The sequence below is a fragment of the Photinus pyralis genome, unplaced genomic scaffold, assembly GCF_008802855.1.
Source record: "Photinus pyralis isolate 1611_PpyrPB1 unplaced genomic scaffold, Ppyr1.3 Ppyr1.4_LG1, whole genome shotgun sequence".
NCBI classification, from domain to species: Eukaryota; Metazoa; Arthropoda; class Insecta; order Coleoptera; family Lampyridae; genus Photinus; species Photinus pyralis.
In genome coordinates, this window is record NW_022170249.1 from 62635158 (window position 1) to 62641157 (window position 6000).

Below are 6000 nucleotides of genomic sequence, written 5' to 3' on the forward strand. Positions count from 1 at the left end.
ATACGCTAAGGGTATACTTACTGGACACACTACATCTTCCTCCGTCTGTCCGTCGCGTTTGGGTTGAACTTTGGGTATTGGGTTCGAGATGACTTCGAGGCTTGCCCTTTGAAATGCCGCGTCTCGCCCATGCGACCGGGCGGGCGATGTGGGTTTAAATTCTGCCGCTGGGCTCCTGCTCCCAGACCAGAATTAAAAGCGCCTCCCCACTTGTTTTGCGGGAATTTTCGTCCCGACGAAGCTTTCGTCGCTGAAGCTTTTGAGACTTTTAATTCTTTACTCGTACACTCTAAAGATTTGGCCAGTTTAACTTTTTCGGATAAATCCGAGCCAAAAAGGAGGTCCGTTGGTTTAGTTCTCTCCACCTCGCCCTTAACGTTCTTATTTAACAAGGGCATTATTATATTGCGCCGTATCGTTGAAATACGACTGAATAAATTTGTATTAATTTTTCCGCAGGCGCTCAAGGGCGTCAAGATCTCGCTCCTAAGGTACAAGGGCAAATTCTTAGACGAATTCAAGACTGAATTCATGGCTTGTCCTAAGGCGCAAATAGATTTGGCCAAGTGCAACTGCAGCTCTAAATAAGAGTTGTCCCTTACCCGGTTTGATTTCTCTAAAATAGAGGCAACTTCCGGGTTAAGTTTGGGGGGTTCAAGATTCGGCACATTAATAGGGTAGTCGAATTTACTTAAAAGATACGAAACGTCCCCTTTTGGTAATCCGTCTACTAGAAAGTGGCGCCATCTAGAAGCCAACTCCTCATGTACCAAAAAACTATTATTAATTCCTTTTCCAGGATTTCCCCCAAAATATCTAAAATATCCTCCGGAAGAGCTTCCGTCGAGATGTCTAAAATATCCTCGTCTAAGGGATCATCGCTCGTCCCTGCACGCTCCTTCAAAGGCATTCTCGCCGGCGACAAAGGGCGAGTAGCGTCCGGGGATTGTTGACCCCCATCGGTCCCTTTGTCAAAATCTACCGCTGCGCTGTGAGAGGAAGGAGATTCGGAGAGCGAGCAAAGCTCTCGCCGCCTTGTAGGCGCCGTTCCCGAGGTAATCGAAACCGTGCTAAGCAACGGAGATCTCGAACGTCGAAGCCGCTTGTCCCGGCGCGATCGACGTGAACGGGACTGGTTGCACACCGAGCCCTCCGCTCCGCCCGAAGCTGCATGCTCTCGAGCAGGAGAAACAGTAGATGAACGGCTGCTCGCCGGAGATTTACGTTTACGCTTTTTCAACTTCCTTTCCAGCTTAGCCAGTCGAGCCACAAGGTCCTGCGGATCTAAATGACTCGATGAACGCTCCCTCCTCTTGTGTTTGTCCTTGCCCATTCTAGAGAAAAAGAAAAATAAGGAACCCGCCGAGCTCCGTCGGCATAGGCTAAGAGAGAGATTTAATTATAGCAAGCATGTACTTACGCCGCAGCGAAAGAATAGCCAGGAGAACAAAGAAAACCTAACTTCGCAGTACAAAAAGGAACGAACTACGCGCGATCAGCACAAAAAACACAATGAAGGGGCTTGCGGAGCTCGTCTGGATGCGCAGGACTACAGAGGTGGGGAATAAAGTTTTGTCTTTAAAAATTGTGCGCGTAAGTACTAAATGCACGTACTACTTTCCCGCGTTTTTAAAAAATTCAAACTTTACTTCGTTTACTGCGTTTACACCACGTATCCAAGAGCAGTAAAATGAGTAACGATAGTAAAACCCGACGCATGCGCAGTTATAATTTGAAAGCAATTGAAGTGCTGCAGGAGTAAATTTATGACCGATGTTTTGCGAACCTTTGGTAAACGTAGTAATTTAAAACCCACATGGACCAACCGTTCCTTAAAAGGAACGTTTACAGAAATCTTGTTTACCGTTGTATTTCCTTTACTAAAGCCTAGATGGCAATATGGATACTGTTAGAAGCAATAATGTGTAAAGTTAGAATTGACTTATTAGTGATTTCAAGTTGATTTCGTGCGTGTTATTTTGTTCAAACGTGACCACATTTTTTTGTTGTGCACATATAACGGTGAATTTGCTCAAACCCGCCGCTAATCGGCCAACTAGCTCAGGGGTGACTATTAATCGGGGTAAGCTTGAGCACTCAAGGGTCATTAGGTATCGTTCGGTCTCTGCGGGCACTGAATTCCGTTCCTCTCATCTAATAATTAGGTATGCTAGAGCAAAGCAGTAAGGGCGCCACCTTATTACCTGGAATATTATACACTGACTGTTACCGGAATAAGGAAGTGTAACAGTAGCGGCACAACAATAATATAATCAGTGAGTACCTGACCACCCCAAAACGAGGTGGCGAACACACAAGTATATAAAGAGAAGGTATTATTCTTACCTGTAGTTCCGAAGGCATTCGTGGAGTGAGCTCATCCCAAGAATGTTCAACCTAGTAGCTATAATAAAGAATAAAAGGACAAATTAACCGAGAATGCCTCGGTGAATCAAAAATGCTACAGTGAGGTACTTAACGGTGCCTGAGGGGCTTACCACTTGCGGTACTTCCCACGATCGTAATAGGACAAACCAATATTAAATCATGTCTCCGAAGGAGATCTCAAATGCAAAAACAATAATCAGAGCCAATTATGTCGGCATTAATCGAAAGATCGTTAACCAGAATTACGCTTACAGTTAAATTTAAAATAGGGAAAATTTCCCCAAAACTGGTCAGATAATTGATATAGGCTAAGTAATTATGTCGACGGTGATAAGCTCAGATATAGGTCATGTATTCTATCTCATGGTTCCAAACGGCTGATTACTGCTGAATGTGTATTCAGATGAAGGCATCTGTTGGTAATAATTCAAAATGGACGTCCCTCCGGTGACATATGTTAATGTGCAAATTTACACGGGATACAAGGACCCTAAAAAGCGATTGTTTAAAACGGTGCATTTTAGTACGCATAACCCTCTTTACCTCTTATTAAAGAAGGTCTATTGGAAAGATTGACGTTGTATGATAATTAATAACGATCAGGAAGATACGGTCACTAAAAATGAACATTATAATGGCCGAGATATTAATCCCGTATATCTACTTACATAGTTTCGCTGGTAATTCGTTTAAAAGCCTCTCAAAAAAGTTCACTACGATATTGATTAACCAAAAAAAAACTATCAATCCATAGTTTAATAAGATGATTCCGTGAAAGGTAATACTTCAATAGATGACGGAAACCAATCTTTTACGACATTACACCAGCGAACTAATATTCAACCGACACTTTTGCGTCTTCCCAAAACGAGCAACGAAAAGAAAGTAAGACACGCACGAACTTTCCTCGCCCCGCCAATCGCGCAGGTACCAATGCCGAAACCCACCATCGTCAAAACTAACAATTGAAGGTTACCTCGCATTCTCCCCCGCCAGTGCCGTAACAAGGGAAATTCGTACTGACTAACTTAGAATAATTACAACGTTACACACACCATGAGTTGGTGGGAGTAAGTATATTGTTGTTATTTATAATATCAATAGTGACGGGATTAATTTTGTTTTTAAAAGCATTAATCATTCCAATATTGTGGGATACACTGTGCTAACCTAATTTGGCATGCTCAGTTTCCCCTCCAATTTTAACTGTTCCGTTAACGGAACGGTAGGACTATAAACGCCGCACTTTCTATATTTTTACTTTCTTTGGCTATAGTTTTCATCGTCCGTTGGCACTGCATGAACTGCTGGAAGAACTAGAAAATCCGCAGTCGATACCTGTACTGCCAGATAGCATTATATTATTACCACCAGAAAATGCTAACGAGGCTAATACAGACGAGGATTCTGGAGAGGAGGATATGGTTACCCTCAATAATTTACCGGGAAGCCAGTTACGTGCAGAAGCGAGTGTTTCCTATGACGACTTTGATGGAAATGTTGATGCAGAGGTCAATGTAAACATTGATCTAGATGTCAGTGACAATGACGATTGGGATAGGGAGGACAATTTGCCTCTGTCATCTTTTATGAACAACACAGGAAAACGGGTTACAGCAACAAAAGCCAAAAAAGCTAAGACAACTTTCAATTGGAATGACGCCGATTTGAATTCTAATTTTCCTGAGTGGCATGAAGTATTAGGCCCGTTAAACGATGTTCATCCAGTTGATTTATTCAAATATTTTTTTGATGATATTATTCAGATGCTTGTTAATTATAGTAACACTTACGCCGCTCAAAAGAATAGAACGCAGACAATTACGACTGAGGAAATGATGAGTTACCTTTGAATTTTAATGGTTAGTGGATACAACATAGTTAGTCGCAGAAGAATGTATTGGCAAAACGCGGAAGACGCGAATAACAAATTAATTTCTGAAGCAATGTCACGAGACAAATTTCAGTTTATCATGTCCAATTTACACTGCAACAATAATAATAATTTGGATAAAGGAGATAAATTTTCTAAAATGAGACCATTATTTGAAGCTCTAAATAGAAAATTTCAGGAGTTTGCACCACAACAAGAATTCCACAGTGTCGATGAAGCCATGGTACCCTACTTTGGTCGTCACTCCTGCAAACAATTTATTAGAGGAAAGCCCATTCGATGGGGCTATAAGTTGTGGGCTGGGACGACCAAATTAGGATATATAGTATTTTTTGATCCGTATCAAGGCTCAACTACGGTTTTGCCAGAGAAATACAGAAATTTGGGTTTAGGGGCCAGCGTGGTTTTGCAGTATGCTGACATTTTACAAAATCAGAGTTCTCAATCATATCACTTTTTTTTTGATAATTTTTTTACCTCGATTCTGCTATTGCAGGAACTAAAAAACAGAAATATCAAAGGAACAGGCACTGTTAGGGAAAACAGGTTACCTGAATGTCCAATGGAATCTAATAAAGAAGTGCAGAAGATGGAAAGAGGAACTTACCGACGTAAATTGGGAAATAACGCAATAATTGCTTGCAAGTGGAACGACAACAGTGTTGTTTCTATAGCGTCAAATGCATTGCCCGTGTTGCCTCTCAATAAAGTGAAGAGATATTCTAGAAAAGAAAAGAAGCATGTATATATTGACCAACCTTATTTATTTCAAAAGTATAACGATAACATGGGCGGAGTCGATAGATCTGACCAAAACATTAGCTTGCTTAGGGTTAGCATACGTGGCAAGAAATGGTACTTTCCATTATTTGCCCATTGTGTAGACATGGTTCTTCAAAATGCTTGGCAATTACATCGCATAAATGGTGGAAAATTAGATCAATTAGCCTTTAGAAGAATTGTGGCAACGGGCATTTTGGAAAGTTATAGAAAAACTAAAAAAAAGAGGTCCATCCAAATCAGCTCAGAACCTACACGAATATTCAAAATTTGATCGGATGGATCACCTAATTGTATATCAGGACAAACAAACAAGGTGTGGACTGTGTCATAAAAATTCATATTTCAAGTGCATTAAATGTGAAGTGGCGTTACACCCTAAACAATGTTTTGTCGATTACCATACTTCTGTATAATACTTTTAGATTGCCATCTTTGAGTTCTTATAGTTTTATTTATGTCTAACTTTACTTTGTCTAAATAAAGTATATTTTATTGAAATGTAATATTTTTACAAATTCAGTAGCTGAAAGTCCTACTGTTCCGTAAACGGAACGCCTCATAACAAACAAACAATTTAAAAAAAATTTTCAATTAAGTTTGAGTCAATAAGCTAACTGTAGCATATATATCTAAAAAAAATATGGATTTAAAAAAAAAGTAGTTTCAGGTCCATCTGGGTAGTAAGTTTTTGACCGCACCCTGAGTTAGCACATTTCACTTTGCTTGTCAAGATGGCTGTGTCCATCTCGTCTCCTCTAATTTCTTTAATTTAATCAATTGTTTTATAATATGTGAGGACAAAAAGTTTTTTAAATTGTTAATATTGTTATTGTTTCCCATGTTATTAATTAGTAATTTTTCCCGTAAGTATAACTATATTCTAGACTCGTTTTTAACACGTTTTACAGCATATTGATAACCAAATGTACCATTTT

The 6000-nt window shown here is 40.0% G+C and overlaps 1 long non-coding RNA gene across 1 annotated transcript; it reads right to left on the reverse strand.

The window, feature by feature from the left end:
- Positions 1-2024: 2024 nt before the first annotated feature.
- Positions 2025-3290, reverse strand: LOC116172818. The gene is made up of 3 exons (XR_004145764.1): positions 3057-3290; positions 2932-3004; positions 2025-2878 (listed from the first exon to the last, which is right to left on the reverse strand). It is a non-coding gene; the product is annotated as an uncharacterized LOC116172818 (long non-coding RNA).
- Positions 3291-6000: the final 2710 nt, after the last annotated feature.